Consider the following 27,329-nt stretch of genomic DNA (forward strand, 5'->3'; position numbering starts at 1 on the left):
TAACTAGGCTGGATTCATTCTCAGTGGTCAGCTCTGACTCTGAATTCGCTATTGACTCGAGACACCCATGCACTAGCTTCTTCAACCTCCAGCCCCCTACCTGAAGCCTCACCCACAGTCCTTCCCTCCTCACCTCTATTCCCTCGTCTTGGGCAATGGTAGTTCCCTGCGTTTCTGATTATCAGTCAATACCATGTCCTTGCTGTTCTGATTCCAACACATCGAAGGTCCAAGGCCACCTGAAAGGGTTCAAACACAAGCTGATTGGCCAGCCTCCTGCAGATAGTTCTAGAGAGGCTGCAAAAATCCAGGGGGTGGCAGGAGTTCCAATTTCCTTTCCAACTCCAAGACTCCATGGTCAAACTCTGTGGGCCAAAATTACAAAGTTACTGCAACAGTGGGTGAGGCAGAATTCCACAACCCTGTGCTATACAAGTTGCTGGCAGCCAAGTGTTTCCATCCACATAGATACTATTTCCATTCCTAAACTCCTTCTCTCATGCTCTCCCCAATGCACTTTTGGAAAACTCCGTCTAGTCTTGCCCTGAAGTTCCCAAGGAAATGAGTTCAATGTGAGTCAGCACAGTGGGGTGACCCTCCTCACCCGCCTCAGTAGGGGATGAAGATTGTCTAATTGTCACCTGTTATGCACCTGACTCTCAAGGTAAAATAATGCTTTCTATACTTCAGCAGAAGAGGACTGCCCAAAATCAAGAACAAAAACAAAAACAAGAAACATAAAAAAAATGACATGACAAGTAATATAATTAGTGATTTATAAAAAAGCAATCTTCTTTGTAGAAAACAAGTTAATGGACTCTGAGACCTGACTTAAATGCTTGAAGGGCAAACTCATTCAGAGAAAAATAGTCCCATAGGTAGTTTTTAAGAAGGGTAAAAAATGAGGTTCCTCAAAATCCTAATCTAAGCTTTCATCATTGCAAAGAAAAACCATCCTGAAATTGCCAGGAGGGTGGGTTATAAATAACAGATACTAAATTTTTTTTAAAAATAAAAAAGATGGCCCTAGAAGAGCAGAAAATCTGGAGGGTGGAGATAAAAACACACTGAAAATATATCTGAGCAGAGCTAAGAGCTGGATAATTGAGCAGGTAAAGAACAGGCCTGTGGGACTAATCGGGGCAGGGAGGATGTGAGACTGTAATGATAATGAGATAATTGCTGAGGTGTGAAACACTTCTCAGAAGCTGCAAGTGCATGCTGAAGAGGGAAGCTGGGCAGAGAATCTGCATATATTCATCATCATCATGATCAATAAAGTGTAATAAGCTTATATTGATGATGCAGAAACTGCCTTATGATTGTGTACTTAGTTGTTTTTATTTTTATTTTTAGAGATGAGAGAGGTCTTACTACATTGCCCAGGCTGGCCTTGAACTCATGGCTTACGAGATCTTCCCATCTCAGCCTCCCAAGTAGCTGGGACTCCTACAGCGCCTGGCTTGCTGTGTTGTAAGAACACAACAGACAAAAATAAAGGTGGTGCTGTGGATGGTGTGGGGTGGAAGGATGGCTAGATTGGGAGTCAATAGACTTCACATCAGCTCACTGACTGGGTGGTGTGGACAGGCTCTTCTCCAACCCAGGCCTCAGTTTACCTATCTGCATACTGAGCGGTTGGACTAGAGTCAGGGGAGTTGAGCAAAGGAACACCTCTGCTTGGATCTAAATGTTCCAAGAACACCCTGAAATTGTAGGCAATGTTGTATGCATCGCCAGTTTTCCAGGGGTAGGTCTGTAGCTTTCCTTAAATTTCCAAAGGCTCAAACAAGATTAAATGTCACTAAGCCAGATTACGTCTAGGAAACATTCTAGCTCCATGATACTATGTGTAACGGATGCCCATGGAAATAGGGACTTTTAATGTCTTTATAGACATCAGAATCTATGACAATTGGCTATTTAAATGCAAGTCAGCTAGAGGATAAACAGTCACACACAATTCTAATATCATAACCAGATTATGTTTTATGTAGATAAATGTCTTAATTTGGATTCACCCAAAAGCAGACACCAGGATGTATGAGCAGATAGTTTCCTGGCGGTGAGGGCAAGGGGGTTAGGGGTTGGGGAATCCCGGGAGTGAAGGGTGGGGAGAATGAGAAGGGAAGGCTGTGTTGGTGAACCTGTTACTGCTGTGGGCAATGGGGCCCAACGCTGCTGGGACCTCTGAGGAACCACGTAAGACGTAGCTCAAAATCGTCCCAACGATATGGGGAAGCTGTGTGGATTTACCCAAGGACTCCCGCTTATCCTCAGTTGAAGGTTGTCCCTGGCACATAAAATCCAGGTGCTTTGTACATGTGCAGAGGAGGCTCCCTGGTAGAAAGGCAGAGAGGCGAGTGGGTGGGGAGCGGTCAGCAGAGAAGGGTCGGTCCATCCCAGCTTCCTGTGGATGCTGCTGGCTGAGGGTTGGAGGTGGGGCAGGAATAGACTGCATCTGGCAAACAGGCCGGACCCCCTCAAGCCCCTCCATGGTGAGCGCCCCCATGAGCCATTAGCCCCCAAGGCCTGAGACGTGTGTGTGGTAGGAGGTTGCCTGGGACACCAGCCCACACTCACACCCGGGCTCTGTCCTGCTGCATCCTGGGATGTCCTATGAGGGGGAGGCAGTGAGCACAAGACTGACCTCGGGGGATGGGGCATTCAAAGGGACCAGCATGTGTGTCAGGCTCAGAGGAGGCCCACACAGGAGAGCAGTCCTGGCCACTATCACTCTTACTATTGCTATTGCCATTTTATGTTTAGTCTTACTTGAACACCCTCCAAGCTAAGTCTTCACTTGCAAAACAACCGAACTGTCCTTTGAAGGTCATATGTGGGGACAAAAGTGAAGGCTTTTCACGGCAGGAATCTGGGTTCAGCAGGGCTTGACAGCTCTCTGAACATTATTGGAAGAAAACTGTGGAAGAAGGCTAGTCACCTTTTTAAGAAGGCTGGCTTCTTCCTATCTTGGGGTGGGCTGGCTGACGTTTGTGACTTAGGTAAGAGGAGAGGGCAGCTGTCAGGATGCTGTCACGGGGGCAGTGCTGGTCCAGAGCGCACTCTCTGAGGAGGCCTGTTCTGGGCTGACCAGTGAGCCCATCCCAGGCCATGTCCCCCTGGCCCACAAGCCATCTCTCCTGGAATTGAGCCCAGGTAAGGATTGACCCCTGGCACTTGTGGGTCTGGTGTGTTCTGCATCACCACCTGCTCCCATCTTCAACAATTGGCTCTCTCTTGGCCAAGTCTAGAAAGACTTCCCAAGAAGGTCAACTTCACTTCCACTGAGGAAGAAGCTGAGCAGACAAGATCCGGATCCAAATCTACCTGCAGGATCCCCAAAGCGAAGCAGGATTAACACAACTGACAGGAGAAATCAGACAGCAGGTGTTGTGCATTCACAGGCTGTCAGAGTAACCCTGCTGGGGAAAGACCTGAATGTGTTTGCAGGAGAAATGCTGGGGCCAGCAAATGTGTGCAGCTGGCAGGAGAAGCTCCCAGCACAGCTCTGCCCTGGGGGAGTGCCAGGGAGGAGGGCAGCCCAGGGGGTCTTGAGGCTGTGTGTGAAGACCTCCTCCAGGGACTGTGGGGAGCCACACCACAGGACATGGCCCCACCCTCACATTCTCAGGGGAGGTGGGAGGGAGTTCAGAGTCTGGTGATGGAGGCAAATGAGAGGGAGGTTTTGTGAGGTGCTCTTGGGACAGCCTATGGTGTATTGCCCTGATACTTAAACCCAGGGTGTGAAAACTGAGAGGTAAAAAATGAAGTGACTTGCTTGACCCGATTTGCTCAGGGTCACATGGCAGCCAGAGGTGGGGACAGGCTTTCCCACTCGGTGTCAGGCCCCAGACCAAAGACCTTGTGACTACAGTGTGCTGCTTCTCTGATTGAAGGCTGGTGGATTTTAGATGCATGTCTGCTTGTGTGAATGTTAATATACAATTAATGAAATTTAAAAAGTAGTAATGTGAAATAGGAAAAAAAATAGAAGGAAAGGTTAGAATGTACACAACTCCCCCAGATGCATTCCAGGGATACCTCCTTATGAAACCCAGCAGAGTGGGATATCACTGATGAAGGTGTTCTCTGGGGTTAGGAAGAAGAGAGGTGATGGGGTTTGTGCTTTAGGGAGAGACATTTTATCTTGAGACTTAGAACCTAAGTGACCTTAAAAAGTGTGAGAGAACTTCATGATTTGAATGGGAAAGAAAAAGATAAAAATCAAGACTAAATCTTTGTGGAAACTTTATTGGTTCCAGTGCAGGCAGGAGGGTGGCTCTGTCTGCAGGAGGATGGCCTGTTCAGGCACCAATGCTGGTAGAGACAGGAGGCAGTCAGATGCCTAGGCAGACAGGGGTGGTTCCCTGGTGAAACCTCACCTTCAAGTCAAAACACCCTGGACTGCTGGCTCCAGATGAAACCCATGACCCAGAGTGAGAACTTCTGTTCCTGTTTGCCCACCCTTCCCCAACTGGTTCTTCCTGAATAATGCTTTTAACCGATCAAAAGTTGCCTTTCCCAGTACTATATTTGGCCCATGCCTCCTCCATCCTGTGCCTATGAAAGCCCCAGACTCAGCCACACTGGGGAAGACAACCTGACTTCAGGTGAGAGACCACCTTCCTGTTCCCTCTCCACTGAGAACTGTTTCGTTGCTCAATAAAACTCTCCATCCTCGTCACCTTTCAAGTGTCAGCATGACCTCACTCTTCTTGGATGATGGACGAGAGCTGAGGACCCACCAAAGGCGGGTACCCAGAAAGGCTGCAGCACTGTGTTCCTCTGCCCTCACAGTGGAGGGCAGCTGCCATACACAACAGAAACAGGAGTGGGGCCCAGCCAGTCCCAGAGCAGTGGGTCAGAGTTGGGCAAGGGGCTGACTGAGCTGCTAACACACTGCCGTTCATCAGGCTATGGACAGTGGAACAAAAATAGCTAATTAGCACACTATAACACCCGCTCTGGGGCTTTGAGTTTGCAGGCACCCCTGCCTTGGTAACACACCTGGTCTGGTGTGGGCTTTGCACAGAGCCTGCTCCTGTGTCTGTGCTCAGATTGGCTGGCCAGACCCCGTACACACTCGTTCATATGTTCCCACCAGCCAGAGGCTGTGCATGCAGTCGTGGCAGTGCAAGATCCACACCAGAGCATTGCCTTTAGGCATGGCCAGGTGGGCTGAGTCGATGGGGCATCTCCTGCCGGGAGCCTAGCAAAGGGGCTGAGAAAAATCTTGCTTCATTGCAACAGGGAGAACTGGCCTTGAGCTACTTACATGGGGCTGGGTTAGCTGATACTCATCCTCATTGAGGAAGGACAGGACAAAAAAGAGGAACAAGCAGCCATGCAGACTGGGACACCAGCAGCACCACATACAGGCCCAGCACCCTTCTTTCTATGGGAACAGCCCTGGCCACCACCCCCTCCCTAAGGCCCCTTGAGCCTGATCAACTGCACAGCCCTCCATGGATCCCTGCATTTCATAGGCTGACTCTAGGTGTTTTTTTGTCCTAAAGTTGAAACAATAAAATAGATACCAACCACTACGTATGTGGAAACACAAAGATGAGGTGTACAGTTCACTCCTGCATGACAGTTCTAGAAGGGAAGGCATCAAGTATACAGATGGCTGCAGTGCAATGGCATGTGCTGGGATTCGGGGAGAGATTCAGGAGCAAAGGGCATGGACAACTGAACACTTGGGGACAGGATGTTGGGGTGGAAGTCCCTTAGGGGAAGATATTCAAGTAGTAACTGATTTGCACCCACTCCCATTCCCACAAGCCCCTCCTTTCTTTGCTCCCTGAGACCTTGTCTCTCATCCCAAATGCTTGGCGCAAGGACCACATCCTCTGAGCCTGGTCAACGAGGGACAGCAGTTTCTACCCATGCCCTGCCCATGTCTCCCAGACCATTCCCTGTACTCTGCCAACTTACAGCTGCCACTGGAAGCATTTCTGTGCTGGGAAGCTCCTTCCAGAACCACAGAGGCCCTGCCCTGGGCCTGAGCACAGAGATGCCTGGAAATGAGCATCCTCTCAATAGCAGCCGTCAACCAAGGACTGGGGGAGCTGGGGATAGACAGCCCACCCCACACAGACCTCTGTAACAGAGTGCCACTCATGAGCAGCTTAAACAACAGAAACTCGCCTCTCTCAGTCTGGAGGCTGTGAGTTCACAAGCAAGGAGTTGGCAGGGCCGTGCTCCTCCAAAGCTTCTGGGGGTTCCTTCCTTGCCTCTTCTAGCTCAGGCTTGTGGCCACATCACATGGCCTACTCCCTTCTGTGTCTCTGTGTCACCTTCATCTATAAGGACACCAGTCCTTGGATTTCGCTTACTCTGGTGATGCCATCTAACTTGATTGCATCTATAAAGACCCTGTTTCCAAATAAGTCACACCCACAGGTACTGGGGCTAGAATGTGGACATGTCGTTTGTCTGGACATCATCTAACCCACAGCACTGTCTGATAAGAGACTTCCCAGGCACAGTAGAATCTATACCTTTCCTAGGTATACCCAAGTGATTAAGCTCCAGGTGACCACGGTAATTGGCTTATCAACACGCCCTCCTTCCGGGGACTATTCCCTCACCTCCCAAATAAACCATTTGACTTTGAACCCAACCTGAGACCCAGGCTTCAAGTTCATGGCTTTGGTGAGGGGGAGGGAGAAGAGGGGCAAACCACGGGGACTGGGGCCCAAACAGCCTCCGGGGGTCTTTCCAGAACCTTTTGTTGTTGGCCACCTCCGGGTCCAACACCAGGGAGTGACCTGGAAGCCAGATGGCAGCATCACATGGGGGCCAGCAGACCTGGGCCTTTCAAGGAGCAGCATTGGGTGCAGAGTCTTCTCAGCAGCAGCCAGCATAGCCTCCCGGGCCATTCAGCAGAACTGGGGGCCTCTCTGACCTGGGATTCTGCTCAGCCCCGTCCTGTCCAGCCCATGTGGATGCCCTGTTCCAATAGCACAGAACTCTTGGAACCCCTTACTGCAGGTCAGACCAGGGAAGCCCCACCCTGGCCCCAGCAAAGGAAGGCATGGCCAGTGTCCAGGGTCCTCTCAGTGGATGCACCTTCTGCACCTCCTCTGTCATTTCCATGAACTCTGAGTCAGGCCCTGCAGGGTGAAGACACATTTTCTAGGGGGAGGAACGTGAGTGCCTCTAGGCAAAGGAACACCATGTGAATGGCAGGGCAGGAGGACAAGCGGGGCTGTGCCTAGGGCAGGGGTTGTTTGTTGTTCAAGCCCAGAACCAAAGCCCTGATGGGCATACACAGGGCCGTGAAAGGTCTTAAAGCTACCAAAGGACAGGCTGGACAGGGGAAAGCTGCATGTCAGAAGCCCTCATGGTGAGCTAGGCAGGAGGAGAGAGAGAAATAGGTGGCTGAGAATGTGAAGCTGGAGGCTCTCAAATAGTCTTGTGAGAGAGGTTGGAAACCTGAAATGAGGCCGCGCACCAGGCTGAAACAGAGGCCAGGGTTGGACTTGAGAAACAGGTCTGTAGTTGCATTTAAAGGGCTGGATTCCCTGTACAATGGAAAGAAGGAGACTGGCATTCCTAAGTAAGTGCTGGGGAAAATGATGTTAATGCCACTACAGGGATGCAGTTGGAAGCTCCTTTGGGACTTGGGGACTGGAACTCTGTCATTCTGCTTTCTGCACTGGCAAGTTCATTGCAAGCTGTTAAATGGGAACCTCCACAGGCTCCACCAGCAAGTATGCTGCCGAGGAGCATTGAAGGAAACCACCAGGGACCAGCAGCCTCAGCACTGCCAGGGAAAGTGACAGAAATGCCCATTCTCGGCCCAGCAGCTTACTGAATGAAGTCAGAAACCCTCCAGGTTCAGGCTTGAGAACCACTGCCCAAGAGCAGGCTGCCTCAGGCTGCACCCACTGGGGTTGGAATGAGGATCCTGTATTCTCTTCTCCTTCTCCATCTTCCCTATCCCCGCGGGATCACAGCCCCTCCTTCCAAGCACAAATATTGGCCACTCTTCTATAGAAATATCCCTTTGTCATTGAGTACTGTTTGTCATTGGCCTCATAGACGTCTGCCAAATTCTGAGGACATTCCTGAATATAAACCTAAGGAAAAGAAAATTCCACCTGGGGTGCAAGAACCCCAACTTCATCTTGGGGGGCATTGACATTGCAATGAGGTCCTGTTGAATGACCCCAGCAAGCAACCCCACTGCTGCCTGGCACCAAACTCGACGGTGGTGAAATGAATACAACTTATCCTTTCGCGTTGCCAGTCTGAGGATGGTAAAGCATCGCTTGGGTGGGAGCCCTCTGGGGCCATGACAATAGTGGATAGTGCACTGCTGGCATCCACAGAGGGCAGGAAATCCTGCAGCCCTGCTAGTGCATCCCTTAATCAGACAATATCACACCAGATCAGGTAAAAAAGATAATGCCTCTAGAAGGGGTACTATCAAAGCCACCCAAAATGCCACTGTGTTCAAGTACACATAACCCACAGTATCAGGTCATTCCAGCTCCCTGTTCTTGGTGTGCACACAGGAGGAATCCAGGAGGGATCTGTGAGCATGAGGAGCAGACTTCTGTTCTTGCCAGCATTAGGATCATGCCTGCCAAGCTTTCGAATTGATACTGAAATTTACTAACATGGAAAGCCCTCATACCAGTAGGAGGCAAGGTGCCAGATGCTAACTAAATCCATTCCACCTTAAACAGCATTTTAAGGAATCAGATGCTTAGGGCCTCTTACCTAATTACTGTTTTTATAACCATGAAGTTTCTCTAAGCATTTATAATGTAAGGATCTCTGGGCTCATTCTCATACTGCTGCTTTTTTAAATATATAAAGGATACTTTTTTTGATCTTAGAAAATTAGAAGAAGAAATTTATTCAAATAATTTTCAAAAAGAAAAAGTCTGAGGGAGAAGGGCTGCTTTGGGACAGGCACAGAAGGGGATGAGGATGGAGACTTCAGGCTCCATGTCCCTGCATGAAGCAACCATGGAGGACCAGGGGGTTGGGACAGCTCAGTTCCTCTGAGCCCTGTACCTACTCCCTTGTTTCCTGGGTAGACACCTCACCTCCCAGCCCATTTTTAATTCTGTAAACTGGAGACAGGCCCCACCACAGGTATGTGAATATTACACAAGATACCAAAAGGGGAAGGTACAAAATTAGGTCACTCTGATAATTACTATTAATCATGGTAACTAATATTCCCTGACACTTCACACTTTCCATGAATTTTTTACACCTTCCCTCCTTTGATCAGAACAGAGGTAAAGATGACACACAGGTCCTCCCCAGCACAGGGCATGTGGCAGCTCAGCACATGGTCTCACTTACTTGTCAGCACACCTGCTCCAGGAGTCAACAGCTGGGCCTGATAAACTCTGCTGACATCTGCAGAACCCTACAGATGCCAGGCTTTCAGGAAGGGAATCCCGGATACAATGACAATGTCCCAGAAAGAGTCAGACTGGACACTAATGAGCACCTGTCATTTACACCCTGTGGGCTCGATCTTCACTGTTCAATATGGTAGCCACGACCCACACTCAGCTTTTTAAATTTAAATATGAATTAACTAAAATTAAACTAAAATCAGTGCGCCGGTCCCACTAACTGCATTTCAAGTGCTTAATAGCTACGTGGGTCTGGTGGCTGGTGTATGAACAGCATCAGAATAGAAACGCCTGTCTCCACAGGTGACTGGACAGCACTGGTCCCGCTGCACCTTAACCCCCAGGTGTTCCTCTCTGTCGGGTTCCAGGGGTTATGAAGGAGACGTCCACACCCAGGAGGGTCCATTCCTCTATAACCCTTTTCTGCTTGGCCTGGCATGTGGAAATGAGAAGCAAGCCTGCCCCGCATGGGTGGGTCCTGCGGGGCGGGGAGCCTATCACCTACACTACCTGTGAGTTCCCTCAGTGTCCACAGAGCAGGTGCCACCATCCCCTTCATAGTTTAGGAAAGAGACGTGGCTGAACATGGAGGGCTGGCCGATGCCGCTCTGAGCATGGCTCCATCCCCTACCCTGGGCCTTGTTAAATTCTTAAGTGAAGCTCTCCTCCACGATGATCACTTCTGACCCCAGTAGGCACACAGGAGACTGTGAGTTGACACGCTGTAGCCGAGGGGCATGTGGCTTCTTGAGAACAGAGGCGCATCTTGTGAGTGTTTCCAGGAGCTGCTGGTGCACGTCTGGGAAGCTGGAGAGGCTCAGGCTGCCTGGCTTCTGAGTACGCAGCGCCTGTGCTCCCTGGTTGGCTGTTGAAGTCTGGATAAGATACTTTCTACTGCCGTAGTTTAATTTCCCCAGTGATGCCAGGCATCCATTTATTCCGGATTTCCCATAATGGATCCATAATGTGTAAATGAGTTATTTGAGGTTCTGAGAAAAGCTGTGTTGTAAAGATTACCCAAGTCACCATGGAAGTCACGCTGCCCTGACCGAAGAGGCTAATGGAAGCCAGGTAAGAGGCAGAAAGCACAAAACAGGAGTGTTCTTTTTTTTTTTTTTTTTTTAAATTTTCCCTTAAGTCCAATGCCTCCTTCCAAAGTTTGCAGTGTAAGCTGCGGCTCTGCCCAGAGGTGCAGCACCCGGGTAGACCCCAGCTCTGCCCAACATTACCAAGTGAGGCATTGAGGCTCGGAGGCCTCCTAGAGGCCACCAGGGCAGCTGTGGGGTCGTGGAGTTGCTCACCTGGCCTTGGGTATGATATTTAATCCTCTGAACCTGAGTTTTCTTATGTATGAAGTGAGGACAAAATCCTACTCAAGGTTTTGGGACAGAATAAAGGAGATACAGGCACAGTCCTGCCGCACCAAAACGCTCAAGCAGATCTGTCATCTCTTTACCAGTGAGCAGGAGAGACCCGCAGAGCAGGGGGCTGCATGTGCATTTGTGCCTGCCCCTTCCCCAGTGCCGCCGCCTCCGCACCCACGTGTCCATGGACTCACCCCACAGTGTCCCTACGTCGTACCTGCTTTGATCCAGAATCTGATCCCAGCTAACCCCAATCCAGGGCTGTTTCACGGCCTCTGCTGCCGGGGTCCCCACCCGGCGCTGCCCAGGCTCACTGCTGCCCTCTCCAGCCTCTGCTCCACTGTCCCTGAGTCAGCTGGGTTCTCTCAGAGTCGCTTGTGTGGAGACTTAGATAGAAAGGGAGGCCCTGAGAGTCAGGAGCGGACCTCCACCCTGAACCAGGCAGCACAGGCCAAGGACCTGCACTGGAGATGGGACCAGCAAATCTCCCTTTCAGAGCTGTGCCCTCGAGTTCTGTTCCAGTTGCCCCCTTCTCCCCACCAGCTGCTCCAGGCTGGGCTCCCACACTGCAATGGGCAAAGGCAACATCTTTGCCCTATGCAAACAGCAGGACCTGGTTTACATATATCAATAAAACAAACCATTAAATAAAATGTATCCTGTCTTCCTGCCTTAGCAAATACCCCCTCAATCGTTCTAGAATTCATAGAATCCTAGAAATCATCTTGCTGGAATGTGGCTTTGCAAGGAGCGCCAGCTCCAAACCAGGGCTGACCCCCTTTTCTTCTGTTCTAAATAACCTTTCCCTTTTGTTCTTTATAACTCTTTCCTGCTTTGCCTGGTGGTGTGGAAAATGAGAAGCAAGCAGTACTCTGACCACATGTCCAAGCTCCATTCATACCCCTTGGCAAGCCTCCACTTTAGGAGTGTCACAGTGTGCTCTGCTCCCAGGAGGTCTGGTCTGGGTAGACCCCAGAGGTAGGCTCAGGAAGTTGAGACAGTTCTCTCCAGGCCACCAGACACTCTCCTAAATTGCTTTTCACTGAGCCTCCTCTTCCAACCCTTAGCTATTTGTTATTGAGGGGTTCTGTCATGCACCTAAATGATATGGCCTTGTTGCTACTTCTTGATTCTCCCTTCTGGGCCTGTAGGCTTCCCACCACAGTGGACAAGAGTCTTGCTCTTTCTGTCACCTCTCCCACCCCTCACATACTCCCCACATGGTTATATCACAAACTGGGGTAGAGGAATATTCAGTGTCTACATGATTGTGATTGTATAAAGATCATTCACAGGTGAGCCATGTAATATGCACAATTATCTTGGTATTTTAGGGGAAACATTTAAAAAATTTTGTTTTCCATAGAGTTAAAAATTACCTTGGCATTTTATATGCTTAGATTCCTATGAAATCACAACTAATGTATACTCTGAGTTCACTCACATTGTTCAAAGCAGGACTTAACAAACAATGCCCTGCAGGTCAAATCTAGCTTGTTTACCATTTTTGTAAATAAGGTTTTACTGGAACACAGCCACACCCATTTGTTTCTATATTATCTATGGCTGCGGCTTTCACTCCATATTGTAATGACAGAGTTCAATGGTTGTAACAGAGACTATGTGGCCTGCAGTCCAAAATGTTCACTATCTGGTCCTTTAAGAAAAATTTGCCAACTCTGGTATAAATCACTTACCTGTAACAAGTATTCCACCAATTGCATTTTCTTAACATCTCTCCAGGGTTTCTGTGTGCTGTTTCATTTAAGACTGCTCATCCTCTGGAAGTGGAGTGCAGCTGTCACTGTCATTTTGTCATGCTGGGGATCCACTTCAACTCTCTCTCAAGTTAATACCGCCTTTTCTGGATCTCTCGTCTTCCTGTTTCCTAGTATAGCCCCTTGTTTTGGTGGAGCACATCCTCCAGCAGCTTTCTCTGAAAGGACAGGTGAAAGATAATTTTTCAAGATCTGCATGCTATAAAGTATTTACTCTTGTGTTTATTGACAGTTTGGTTAGGGAAAGGATTATTGGTTAGAAATACCTTTCCCTCAGAATTTTGAAGACATTGTTTCATTATTTTCTACCATCCAAATATTGTTAAATATAAACCTAAAGCCACCCTGATTCCTGTTTTGTTGCACTCCTCTCCACATTTTTGGTCTTTCTTTCTAACTCTCTTGGGAATAATTTAGCTGCTTCTGTCAGTTCTGATTTCAGAACTCTTTGTTTACTCACCTCTTTTTCATCTTTTTTTTTTCTGCCACCCAGAAAATTTTTTTTTCTCTTCCAACTTCCATTAGGTGTTCCAGTGTGCTACCATGTTTTTATTTTTTCCATGGGCTTATATGTGCTCTTTACTCTTTGTATGGTTCCTATTTCCTTCAGAAAACTTTGTTGACTTCTCCTATTAGATGCTGAATTGAACATTTCCCATCTGCTACCTCATATCCTCTTTGCCCACCCTTCCTCCAGCCATTTGCTGGTGTTGACCTAAAGAAAGAAGTTGAGGCACAAAATACAACTTTCAGTAGTTTACTTGAGCCAAGATGCTCACAGCTGCCTGGAATACTGAGACCCAAGTCATCCTAGATATGTGCTCCATTTGGTCTTTGTTACAAGCAGGTTTTTAAAGGCAAAGGGGTACAAGGAGTGGGAAGATACAAAGTTGTTTTTTGGGAGTTCTCATTGGTTTACAGAAATCACATTAATTAGTGATTGACTAAACATTGTTATTTGTATCACGAATTCCAGGAATGTGAAGATAATGAGTGAGGTCACATTGTGAAACTTGCAGTAACATTTTAGGTCATTTATCAGCTAGTCTAGAAACTACAGGGAAGAAAAGAAAGAACTAAATGCCTTTAAATAATTGCCCCCGGCCATGGGTGCAGGGGTGACTGAAGTTTCCTATTCTCTGGTCCTGATAGATTTTGCATAACTCACATTCCTCAGACTGCCCCGAGCTATTTTTCTTTCTCACTGCATTGATTAACTTTGCAAAGGGTGGCTAGAAGAGCCCACTTCCCTGAACCCTGCATCTCTTGCTCTCCACATCAGGGTCAGGGGAGCCACATAAGTGTGGCTGACATGAGGGTCAGATGACACCACATAAGGGTCATCTGTAAAACTCACCTGGCATGCACACGTATGCTACCTGATAGTGCATGGACATGGCACCACAGGGGCATTCTTGACGATTTGGGGTGTAGGGTGGTGGGGACATGACATAGTTTGGATATGTCTCCACCCAAATGTCATGTTGAAATATAACCCCCAATGCTGGAGGTGAGGCCTAGTGGGAAGTGACTGGATCATGGGGGTGGATTTCTCATGAATGGTTAAGCACCATCTCCTCGGTGCTGTTCTGGTGATAGTGAGTGAGTTCTTGTGAGATTTGGTTATTTAAAAGTGTGTGGCACCTCCCCCTTGTTTTCTTGCTCCTCCTTTCTCCATGTGATGAGCCTGCTTCCTGTTTGCCTTCCACCGTGATTGTAAGTTTCCTGAAGCCTCCCCAGAAGACAAGTAGACATTGAATACACCGCACTTCCTGTACAGCCTGCAGAAACATGAGCCAATTAAACTTCTCTTCTTTATAAATTACCCAGTATCAGGTATTTTTTATAGGAATGCAAGAATGGCATAACACAGGATGTCAGCTTTAAATAATGAGATTCAGAGAATGTGATTAAGGATTGTAAACCAAAAATAAAATCTTAAGCCACCCACCCAACCTGTTGGAGACTTTTAAGCCAGACTGACTCCATCTTGAATAAGGGCTAGGTACAGTGAGGATGAGACCTGCTGCACTGCATTCCCAGAAGATTAGGCGTTCTTAGTCACAGGATCGAATAGAAGGTTGGCACAAGATACAGGTCACAAAGACCCTGCTGATAAAACAGGTTGTGGTAAAGAAGCTGGCCCAAACCCATCCAAATCAAGATGGCAACGAAAGTGGCCTCTGGTCCTCCTCACTGCTCATTATATGCTAATTATAATGCCTTAGAATGCTAAGAGACACTCCCACCAGTGCCAGGACAGTTTATAAATGCCATGACAATGTCCAGAAACTACCCTATATGGTCTAAAAAGGGGAGGGAACCTCAGTTCCAGGAAATCTCTGCCTCTTTCGCAGAAAACTTATGAATAAACCACCCCTGTTTAGCATATGATCAAGAAATAACTCTAAGTATGTTCAGTAGAGCAGCCCATGCCCTACACTGCCTATGGAGTAGCCCTTCTTTTATTCCTTTACTTTATTAATAAACTTGATTTCACTTTACTCTTTGGACTCACCCCAAATTCTTTCTTGCACAAGGCCAGAAACTCTCTTTTGGAGTCTGGATCGGGACCCCTTTCTGGTAAGAAACTGACTGAATAGATTCCCCCGTCTTGACCACAGGAGCCTTAGAGATTGTGAAAAGCTGAATTCCAGACCATGATGGAAAGGGACATGAGACACACCTCATTATACCCATCCCTTTAGAGATTTAGGGACAAGGGACCAGCATTAACATTAAAATAGAGACCATAAGACTCACAGAACAAACCCTTTGTGGCAAAAAGGGACCAAATTCCAACCTGACTCTGGTATCGCATCACAAGTCAGAAGCAGACCCTGAAGGAAATAAAAATATTTTATCCCAAAATGTATGTCTTTGACATATTTTGAAATGGTCCTGCAAAGCTGTCTTTTGTGGGAGAAATTTGCATCTGCAGTGAATCTCCATCAGTATAATCTGGCATTTCCTAGATCTAGGAGGGAGTAACAAAAAGTCTGATACCTTTTAAGATCTGGAAGGAGACATTTATCATCCATTCCTTCTGAACACTGTTACCTGGAGGCTTCACCTACATAATAATATATAAGAATCTTGGTCTCTGCAACTCCCCTTTATCTTAACTCAAGCACTTCTTTCAGATGATTTCAAGTCTTTAGACAAAGCTTAACTCTTCAAACCAATTGTCAATCAGAAGATCTTTGACTGTACTTATGACCTGTAAACCCACCTTCTCCAAGATATCCCACCCCTTTAGATGGAATCGATATACACCTTCATGATTTTGCCTACAATTCCTATCTCCCTAAAATGTGTAAAACCAAACTGTAACCCAGCTGCCTCAGGAACACTTTCTCAAGATCTGTTAAGACTGTTTCCCAAGCCATGGTCACTCATACTGGCTCAGAATAAACCTCTTTAAATATCTTACAGAGGTTTTTTTGTTTTTGTTTTGTTTTTTTTGTTTTTTTTGTTTTTTTTGGCTTTTTTCTTCATTCCATCAAGAGTATAGAGTTTACATGAGCACAAAGCTTGAGGGTGATCACCCAGGAAAGCACTGACTCCAAATGAAAGGGGGTCAACATTTCCAGAGTGGGAAAGTTATGGTTTCACTTACATAGGCAGAGACAGAAAAGTTCCAACAGGATCACAACAGTTTCCTTACAAGAACAGGTGCAGATGCCACAGCTATTTGGTTGGTTACAGATTAGTTCATTGTTCCATGAGGAGGGGTGGTGATCTGAGGGGGTCTTTTCTCTGGTGTACTTTGGTCTTAATCATTTATAGAAAAAAGGCAGAAGTCACAGTTGCATGCACATGACTCAAGTTGCATAGCCATGTTCCTTCAAGCTCAGGATAAGTTAAAGTTCAAACTTTCATATATTTGAATTACTTTGAGTTTGAATTTTTGAATTTAACCAAGAGGACTCCTTTCTTCTATATGTTGTGTGGAAACTTTTGAGGGGCATTCCACATCACCTCCCAGAGGAAGCCCAGCAAGAGTGAGCCCCAGTTGCCCACAGTGGTGACCTGCTCAAGCCACAAGCTTGAATTGTCTTTATTCCTTTGCCCACTTTGCTTCTCCCAGTTTTTACTCCTATTCTCTAGGGTAATGTTCCCTGAATAAATTCTCCTCCACCAAACTCTTCTCAGCATCTGCTTTCCTGCCTGGAACTCAAAAAATGGTTGCTGTATGATGCCTGGTTACCCCAGGGTATCTGCATTTTTTAAGCAAAATTGCTATGTAAATACTAAGAGTTCTATATTAAACCAAGTTTTTGGGAGGACAACAAGTGGTGGGGATGTAGAGTTAGAAGTAGTCTGGCCAGGCCTCAGCCCATTGTCCCCAAGGAAGACAAAGGCAAGCCCAAGTTCATTACTACATTGGTGCCAGTTACTGTCACAGAGGGAAGTGTCTCCTCATGAGCACGTGTGTTAAAATGGAGACAGCTGCAGCAATGGTGATGTTGAATTCCATTCCTTTTTTGTTATCGACTTCAGGCCCTAATAAAACCCATTTGAACAGAATGAGTAGAGAACAGAATTAAATGGAGAAGGATAAGCCAGCTTCAAACTGAACATTGTTAGTTCTTTCATGTTTTGCAAATTACATCTAGGTTCTAAAACATCTGTGGAAATGATAATCAGTAATTTTCATTTAAATAGAGGAAGAAAAACCCTCAAATGACAAAACAAAGTGGATCAGACTGTTTTCTCAATTATGTCATGCTAACTTTAAACACAGATTAAAGGGGGAAATATCTTCAACATGAAGCTAATATTTCAAACTGCATCTTTAATACCATCTTGTAAAGATATCTCTCTTCAGTGGGTATCAGTTTGAACTGTAAAATAGACGTCTTTGTTCCTCAACTATTAGTGTGGTTATTTTATCCCCTGCAAGAATGTTTGGATTGCACTTGGTTACAAGTGACATAAAACCTGAGACAATGACCTGAACAATAACAACACAAAAGGTTGTTTCTCTTCACCTGAGAAGTCCGAGGTAGGCAGCTGTTGCCATTGGTTCAGTGGCTTGGCAACATGAAAGCAGGTGGTATTCATACTCTCTTGACCCTTCCTTCACATTTGCAAAATGGCGGCTGCAGCTCTAGTCATCACAACCATATTCAAGATAAAAGAAAGAGGGCCAGGGAGGGGGTAGTGTCAAGTGTGTATGCTTCCTTTTACTGAGAAAGCAGAACAATTTTGAGATGCCCCACAAAAGAATTCCTTTGACTTTCATTGGCCAGAACTGGGTCAATGTAGAGTAAGTACACCTGATAGCAATAATTTAAGTTACACAGGGAATGACCCAGTATAGCAGATGCACCTGAATGTGTGTTCCGAGCTAGGGAACCTGGATGTGGCCAACCTGGTGATTAGTTCCTTGTCTATGAAAAACATCTGAGCCCCTGGCCTGTCTCATGGAACGTGGGCCATACAGAGGCTTGAGGCCCCAAGTTTTGGGCTGGATGAAAGTTGTCAGCTGGAGGTCGAAAAGGAGAGGGTATTAATTGAAAATGCTATATAAATTGCATGCTGTTTGCAAGCAGTTGTGGCTTTACTGCCCAGCCTGCTGCCACTGGATCATTTCTGTTATCTAAGGCAGTTTTCCTGTCCCATTCACAGCCACTAGATTCTCCCCTGTATGTAGCCCCTAAAATACCTCATGTCTCATTTGCTGGCTCTGGGTCTCTTCTTCAGCCTCTTGAACCCAGTGTTTTCCCTACTGAGGTTAATAAGGATGCTGCACAACAATCACATGACCCCAGCTGCCAGGGAAGCTGGGAACTCTGGAAGTGGGTTGCCTGGGGCTCCATTAATAAACTTCAATAAGACTGTGCTGCTCCTGCCAAGGAGGACAAGGGATGGATGTTAGGTTGATGGTTTGGGTCCCTAGAAGCAGAGTCTGAGATGAGGATTCTTGAGAAGCAATTTATTGGGGGAAAACTCCAGAGAAACACATGAAGAACAAGGCAATGAGGATGGGGCAAGCATCATGTGATTTCTTCAGAAGTCTAGTCTCAGTCTGTAGGAGGACCATATTCTTTGATGCCTCTGCCATTGAGAGGTGAGGTATATGGTCCCTCCTCTTGGACCTGGGTGGCCTGTGACTACGTTTTTATTTCTAAATTTTATTTTACATTCAGCAGGTACATGTGTAGGTTTGTTACGTGGGTAAATTGCATGTTACTGGGGTTTGGTGTACAAATGATTTCATCACTCAGGTACTGAGCATAGTATCTGATAGGTAGTTTTTTGACCCTCACTCTCCTCCCTCCTTTCCTCAGATAAGCCCCAGTGTCTATTGTTTCCCTCTTTGTGTCCAGGTTTAGCTCTCACTTTCTAAGTGAGAACATGTGGTATTTGCTTTTCTTTCCCTGGTTAATTTGCTTAGAATAATGGCCTCCAGCTGCATCCATGTTGCTGCAAAGGACACAATTTCATTCTTTTGTATGGCTGTGTAGTATTCCATGGTGTATATATACCACATTTTCTTTATTTGGTCTGCCATTTATGGGCATCTAGGTTGATTCTATGTCTTTGCTATTGTGAATAGCACTGTGATAAGCATATATATACATGTGCTTTATGGTGGAACTATTTGTATCCTTTGGGTATATATCCAGGCCATTGCTGGGTTGAATGGTAATTCTGTTTGAAGTTCTTTGAGAAATCTCTAAACTGATTTTCACAATAGCTGAACTAATTTACATTCTCACCAGCAGTGTATAAGCATTCAATTTTCACCACAGCCTTGCCAATATCTGTTATTTTTTGACTTTTTAATAATAGCCATTCTACCTGGTATGAGATCATATTTCATTGTGGTTTTGATTTGCATTTCTGCCTTGTCCTTTGCTCATTTTTAATGGGGCTATTTGCTTTTTGTTGATTTAAGTTTTTTATAGATTCTGGATATTAGACCTTTATCAGATGCATAGTTTGCAAATATTTTCTCCCATTCTGCAGGTTGTCTGTTTACTCTGTTGATAGTTTCTTTTGCTGTGCAGAAGTTCTTTAGTTTAATTAAGTCCCACTCGGCCTGTGACTACTTTGACAATAGAATATAGTGGAAATGAGGCTGTGATGGTTTCTAGGCTCAGGCTCCAGGAATTGGTAGCTTCCATTCTCTGTTCCTTGGACTACTCACTCTTGGAGCCCTCAGCTGTCATGTAAGAAGTCTGGCTACCCTACTAATAAGACCACACAGAGGGACCCTGAGACAACCTGAGGAGGGAGAGGAGGCCAGCCATGTACTTGAATGAAACCAGGTACTTGAATGAAACTGTTAGGATACTCTGGGCCCATTTAGCTGCCAACCAAATGCTGAAACCATAGTGAATACCCTGTGGAACAGAAGAACTGACCAGCTGAGCCCTGCTAAATGCCTCACCCACCGTTTCAAGATATATAATAAAATGTTTCTTGTTTTAAGCCATTTAGTTCAAGGCTAGGTGGCTGTTATGCCACATAGATAACTGGAATCCATAGATAAACTGGGAACTCTGGGACACAAATGGCATCTAAGGGTTGCTCCACCTGAGGCAGGAAGCTGAGCCCTCGTGTCCCAGGATCAGTCAGTCTCGGAGCCAAGAAGGCTCTGGGAGTGTGAGGAACAGCAGGGGGCATCTCCAGGTAAGGCATTTCCCATCAGCCAAGGGCAATTCTCTATCACCCAAGGGCAGTGTTCCAGGGGAAGTATGGCTGGGGACTGAGCAGTAAACCTCTCGGCAGCTGGAGGATGGGTGCACCTGCCAAGTAATGGTGATCTGGGTGAAATGCACCACTAGCATATTTCACAGTGGATAACTGGGCACCAACCAGAGGTGGACATGCCCACACACTCATACATACACTAAAAATCTTTTTCAGAACTGAAATGTTTTTAGTCCTCATTGAATTCACCACCCCCTTGCTTTATGTAAGACCTCTCTTCTCCTTACTCTTTGTCTCACTCCTTTGCTTTCTGTCAGCCAGCTATGGCAACTTTCTAGATGGGAGGTAGAGCTTATTCATGAGGAGCAAGCCGTGGTGGGCCCAGTTTTCCAAATGCACCTGCTTGGTGAACACAATGATGGGCTCTGCGAGTGTGTAGATCTCAGAACAGAGCCTGAACCACTGCATGGAAAGAAAGGAATGGTTCTCCAGCAACCATGACATGTGGTCCAAATGTGCCATCAAAAATGCGATGGCATTTCAAATGTCTATTAAAATGTGGGAAATAGCCAGGCAGACTGACTACACATCTGATAACAACATCACTTAAACTCAGTCATTCACACACTCATGTATTCACTCAGAGATTATTACTGAGGGCATACCTTGTACTAAATACCATTCCCACAGAGGCTCAGGGTAATGCCCAAGTGCAGATTCTACAGTTGGGCATTAGCATCTGCTGAATGTGTGAGGCTCTTGGGGAAGCTCTTCTGCTCTCAGGCCATGTAACCCAACTTCTCTCTGCCTTGCAGGGTTTTGTGCAGACTTACAATATGTATTCAGTGGGCTTGTATGGTGCGTGGAATATGAGAGGGACCTCAGTGGTTCCTCTGCTCCTCCTTACTAACAGTATTTTGTATGAAGCCAGTACATCCACAAAAAATAGGAGATTTAAGATCTCACCATGAACCTAGCTGCTATTCCATGATTGACAATAAGTTTATAAAAAACAGATTGACACTGTTTCTACACTTTATATAAGATGAAAGGTGCTGCATAGAAGGAGGCCAACAGGAAGATGGTGGAAAATAGGGAAGATCAACACAGAGTGTCAGAAAGTTAAACTTCTTACATGGAACATGGCTTTCAGGTGTATATTCATTGATTTGGGAATTTAAATGTAAGTTTGAAAGTGTAGCCTGTGGTGGTGCTTTGTTTTATCTTCAGAGCAAACTTTGAGTTTAAATTTAAGAAAAAGAGGTTTGCATTTGAGGAGAGGAATGACAGGGGCTCCCATGTGGTGTGGAATGTTGAAGCCCTCCTGTCAGAGCAGTAGCTCACCTCCTAGAGGAACCCTGCTCATGGGTCAGAATGATTTCCTAGAGGCACTGGCCATGCTGACAAGTCTCCTCAGGGCTTCTTCTCTTAGGTACTCAGAGTGACAAACCCTAGCGGCCACAGGGTTCCAACAGAGAGCAAAGACTGGCGGGTGAGAAGCCACTCTATAAAATCCACCTTTCTGCCCAGGCATCTGCCTATCTCTCTTCTTATCTCACAGAGAAGGTCTCAGGATCTCTGTGGGAAGTCCTGTGTCGGTCACCACAGCAATGCAGACTTGGTCCATGCTTCTTACCAATTACATGGACTCAGGACATTCAGCAGCCTGGTGCCAGAAAACACACACAGTCAGAGAAGAAAAACCCACTTCCCCAACGCCCCAGGTATAAGGAAAAACCCACTTCCCCAAAAACCCATGTAGGAGGAAAAACCAAGTCTGGGTGTTTTCTTTATTCTTGACCTCTTTTTTCTAGCTCCTTCCCCTAATTTTCAGCATGTGGCACCTATCGTCTCTCAAAAGTCATGAGTTGATGTGGCAGTTCTTACACACCCAAGCCTGCATAAACTTTGGGCTTGGTTCCACATAAATATCCAACAAGCTGTTGCCATTTCAGATAACAACAGAAAAACCAACTCACCTGGCTCGTGAATAAAAACCATGTGCCTGCCACCTTTATCATTTCCAGCCTTGTATCTCACTCATGTCTCCCCAAGTCATTTACACTTTGTAAGCACCCTTTCACCTTCCCTCCCCTCCACTCCTACCAGTCCCAGGTCAGGAATAAAGCCTTCTCCAAATGTTTAGCTCCCGTTCAGATTACACCCAGACTCATGGGCTGTGGCCCATGCAGGTCACAAGAGGTCTTTGTCTGTTGTCTTTGCTCGGTTGCATGTGTGGTTTAGTCCAACACTGCACTGTGTCTTTCACAAGTTAAGTGAACTTTAGTAAACCGGGATGGTTCTGATTCCTAGCCCAAATGAAATGTAGGGCGTTGTCTTTCTGGAAAATACACACAAGTTCCCCTCACTACTGTCCCTGTGCCCTGTCCCATACTTCCCATGCCCTGTTCAGAGAACCAAGAAAATTATTGCAGCAATGACAAATCCTGGTATCCTTCCTACTTGCTCTGTCCAGCCAATAGCAGATTTCACCCTCCATCTCCACTTCCTAGGGACTGGGTGAGTGACTGTGATGGTGGCACCTGCTGGGGCCACAGAGTCACCTTCTCAGGTGGCCCTTTTTGCCCATGCTCCGGCAGTGACAAGAGGGAGCAATGACCCACTCGGTTTGTCAAAACACAGTGTGGACTTGATCTTTACTCAATGACTATGTTACTATCTTGTTATTTTAAAAAGCAGTGCTTATTTGTTCAAATAAATCTATTTCCTCTTAAGTAACAAGTTATAATATTACTTTTGCTTTGGGCAAATATAAAATGAAGGAAACTTAACCCACATGGTTTAAAGGAGAGAGGAGAGCCAGATTCTAAGATCAGGCTAAATTGCTTTCCTGAAGGGCAAAGATTAGAACAGGACCTTCAAGATTTAAAAGTGATATCTCTCTTTGGGCCAAATTGATTGGACACCAACTTCCATTTAAGAAGAAGGGATGCATGCTCCTATTTGGCACCTACTGAATACCTTGTATCCTGCTCAAATTACCACACGAACTTCCTGCTGTTGAATGAATTCCCTTTTCATTTCTCCCTAGTACCCATTATTTAGGCCTCCACATCTCTCATCTCCCACTTCTTTCCTTCCTAAAGAAAGTGAGGCAGCAGATTAAAAGACTTATCGTTTGTGAAGTTCCTACCATGCATGCCAGAGATGGAGCCAGCTCCTTCCTGGGGTGGGACTTGTTATTAGAAGCTGATGTGTACCACAAGAGGCCTCTCAAAGGCATTATAGTTTAAGCAAAATGTATGTGTATATGATATATTATATTGAGTAACGGATGTGAAATTTATAAGACAGGTTGATTTTGGAAAATACCTGTCCAGCATGAATGCTTTTACTACCACACTTCTATCCTAAAAATGGACGTTTAGGGGTAGAAGTGGGGGATAATATTCCATAGCTTTGCCTATTTTATGTACAGCTGCTTTAAATCCACTGATATTTGAGTCATTATCTTTTGAAGATTGTGTGGTCAATCTGAGCAAGTTTTCCTACTTTTTGCCCTGTCAGGCTAGTTCCTCCAGAGCCAATGGTGTGTCGCTCTCCAGTCAGCCCCCAAAGTCTGCCTCCTTAGCTTCCTGAAATCCTGCAACTTCTTCAAAACTGATGCTTTCACTTTCACAGTTGATTTTCATTTTCTTTGATTCATCCCAAGTTAACAACAATCAACAGAGGGATACTGACAAAGGTATTAGTGCATTAGTAAAAGCAGATATCAGAGTTCAGCAGAGAGCATGACTGAACAGAGACTAGTTACACAAGTGGCAGTCAGCTTTTAGGGGAGTATTTTCATGCCAGGGTAGCTCCCTGTGAAACCACACAACTGTGGAGGATCAGGGAATGGCACTCAGACAACAAGGACCCTTTGAGGATGCAATTCAATCCAGAGAACATCTAGCGGGACTCAGGCATCTATTCCCACACAGAGAGAAAACTGTAGCCCAGAGGTAGAAAAACTTGCACCAGTGTGCCCTGCTTCACCAGCACCACATGGAAGTCCAAGACTAGTCCCTTCCACCTCTGCATTATATTCAGCGAGGTCCTCCTTTCCATCACTAAGTGCTAAATGCTCCCTGTGAGCACTCAAAGCCACCCCCCACCCAGGTCTCCCAATTATTGTCCATTCCACAACACATTCACTCTTATCAAGCCCAAAGGCTTCTGGAAGGAACATCTCTACCCGGATACCCCAAATCATCCCAAACTGCAAGTGTCCAAATAATAATGAGTATCCCTCACCTGAAATGAACACCCACCCTTGATCTTCCCAACTCTGTTTAACCAAATGGCACCAGCATTCACCCAAATGTCTGATCCAGGATCCCAGAACTGTCCCTGTCTTCCCCTTTACCTGCCAATCCAATAGATTGCTTTCTGTCTCCAATTTATTCCTTCCCCTCCAACACTATCTTCACTACCCTAATCCAAACTAGCACCACCTCTTACCTGGATGATTATGATTATTATATACAATTAGCCAGCATGCCTTGGGTCTTATACATTCTTAAAGTGGCAGCTAAGGTGATTCACTAAAATGCAAATCCAATCACTTTTAACACCCATGCCCCACCACCAGAGATTCCTCATGCCATAAAATAGAAACCAAACTCTTGTGCAAAATATGCAAATCTTTCATTTCCCATTGCAGCTTAACCTTTTAACTCCCTCTCCCACCAGTCCCCTTAAGATACCTCTCTGTCTCCTGAGAGAGAGCCACCTCTCTGACCAGGACCATCAAAACATCAGTACAGGCTTGGCACTGTCCATGCCCCGCAGCCAGAGACCATGAGTCAAAGTCTGGTGTATTACCTGCTGCAGCTCAGGAGAGACTACAGGCCACGGAGAACCTTGGTGCTCCCAGTAACAGGTATAGAGGAAATTGTGGTGCTCCCAGTAACAGGTATAGAGGAAATTGTGATGGGACCCGGGCTGGGGTTAGGTGATCCTGGGAGCAGTCAAGGAAGCAGGGGCTGTTGTGGATACCATCAGGACATGGAGTAACTATGATTGATTATTCACTGATTTTTATCCAAGGGGTAGGAGGAATAGGGAGACTGGAGCTATAGTTGCTAAGGTTGGGTGGTCATGTTCACGGTTTGTAGGGTTCCTGTTCTTGGCTGTGCTCAGACACAATGATGGAGGATTCTTGGTTTTGCCTACTTCATCATGGCTACAGAATGGTCTTTTCCAATGCTGGTTTCCTGTGAATGGTTTGGGTTCAGCAGGAATTTTTCCTCAGAAGACTCTAGCTAGTTGGATGAGGAAAAGGGTTCTTCCTCCTTCTCTCCCCACTGCTTCCCTGTCCTTCTGAACAGCCTCTGAGCCGTCGCCATAGTGGTAACAGTGTGGAGTCTACCACAGCCACAGCTGTAGTGTCACATGGGGAAGGGGGAGCTCTTCCACCTCTCAGTGAGAATGGTGTAGGGGCCAGTTCCCATCTTCCATAGGGTGGTCCTGGAGGAAATGCCTCCTCTCTCATGGGATCCTTCTGAGAGACCACTGTGCTGGTCTCATGGGGCAGAGTGCACAGCAGTGGGACCATGCAGGGGAAGTCATCACTGTGTCTCTGGGGGTGTTGCCCTCTGTCCTCTGAGAGCTGTGGTGAGGTGACCCCCATTCCCTGCCCTCCTTCAGCTTCTCTTTCATTTTGTCTTTTGCATAAACTGTCCCAGACTCAAGGAGAGGAGGTGGGAGGCATGTGGCTTTGCCTCAAGCTCCTTGCCCAAGCCGTGATCTCCAGCAGCTTCACTCAGAGCTGTCCCCCAGGATCCTTCAGCCTGCTCAGTGTTAATACAATGGCTCCCTGTTCCAATTCAGCTCTGTGAATTAGGTCCCCTCATACAAAACCCAAGAAGTGGGCAGGCAGACGTTGGCCCCAAACCACCACTAAAGCCCTAACATGGCACATATTGACTCCCACGCAGGCCACCGACATATGTGCCCCATTTATTCTTCCAATAGCCAAGCCAATCCCGGTGATCCCCACACTCCAGACAAAGACATCCAGAGTGAGTAAGCTCAGTGTCTTGTTCCATGGCTGACAAATGGTAGATCTAGAAGGCCCAGCCTGTGATCGTGACACTGTGCTGGTCTGTGGCTTGGCCTCTCAGTCCTCTTTGCCATAGTCATTGGCCAGCATGATACCCAGCTAAGCTACTGGGCCCTTGTCCTGCCCAGGGACATGGCTCTACTCTACAGACTTTGCATTTTCTTGTTAACAGTCACTGTCTTTCTGAGATGTAAACCTGTCTTCATTTATGGTCTGATATCTACTGACACTTCAGAGAAGTTGGGGCGAGGCCATGCGGGGGAATGTTGCTACTTGTCCTCTATCCTGGGATGAATGATGAAGAGCATGTGACCAACAGGACTGCAGATGCAGCTGCAGCTCAGTTTGCTGTTCTGATTTCCCATAAACTCCACTTGCATCAGTATCTCTTTGCATTCCATTGTCTCTGTAACTGCCAAACATCCTTTATTAAGAAACAAAAACAAACAAGAAACCAACTAAACCTCCCCATGTTGCTCACAACTTGCCAACCTTCAGTCACCAATAATATACTGGTCACTTGTGTAGCACTTGCTGTGTGTGGGGGGGGTACTCAGAGTTCACACAGATTGGTCCAGTGAATTCTCAGAACAGCCCCATGGGGTAGGTGCTGCTGGGACCACTGTTCTTACATATGAGGATACAGAGGCACAGAGAGGCTCCAGAACTGGCCCAAGCTCACACAGCCGGTGGGCAGAAAACAGGCAGTCTGGCTGCAGGGCTTCAGTCCCAACCACAGCATGTTCTATGTCAGCATCTGACGACTCGAGAACCAGTGGGATCCGGGCACCTGCTCACCTCTCCCATCCTGCTCACCTCTCCCATCTCTGTTCCATTGTCCCAAACTCCTGCAGTTCCTAGAACAAACCAGGCTCTTTGGCAATGTCTTCCTTGGCACCAGATGTTTCCTTTTCCTAATCTGGGCTTGGCGAGCACCGACTCCTTCTCCAACATAATGACTCAGTTCTGCCCTCGCCTCCCAGGGAGGTCCTTTTCAATCATCTGGTAACTGTTAACGTTGACCTTCTTCCATCAAGACCAGCACTCCTCAAACTTCCATGTG

General features: G+C 46.5%; 1 long non-coding RNA gene across 1 annotated transcript in view; it reads right to left on the reverse strand.

Annotated features, from left to right (window-relative positions):
* LOC103215554 (uncharacterized) overlaps positions 1-27,329 on the reverse strand; it is a 50,398-nt gene that overhangs the window by 4,060 nt on the left and 19,009 nt on the right. Inside the window, exons 3-4 of the long non-coding RNA XR_012091461.1 lie at positions 12,454-12,692; positions 134-239 (exon numbers count right to left, since the gene is read on the reverse strand). This is a non-coding gene — a long non-coding RNA (uncharacterized lncRNA). The remainder of the gene's footprint in view (positions 1-133; positions 240-12,453; positions 12,693-27,329) is intronic.

Source organism: Chlorocebus sabaeus, chromosome 2 (assembly GCF_047675955.1).
Source record: "Chlorocebus sabaeus isolate Y175 chromosome 2, mChlSab1.0.hap1, whole genome shotgun sequence".
Lineage (NCBI taxonomy): Eukaryota > Metazoa > Chordata > Mammalia > Primates > Cercopithecidae > Chlorocebus > Chlorocebus sabaeus.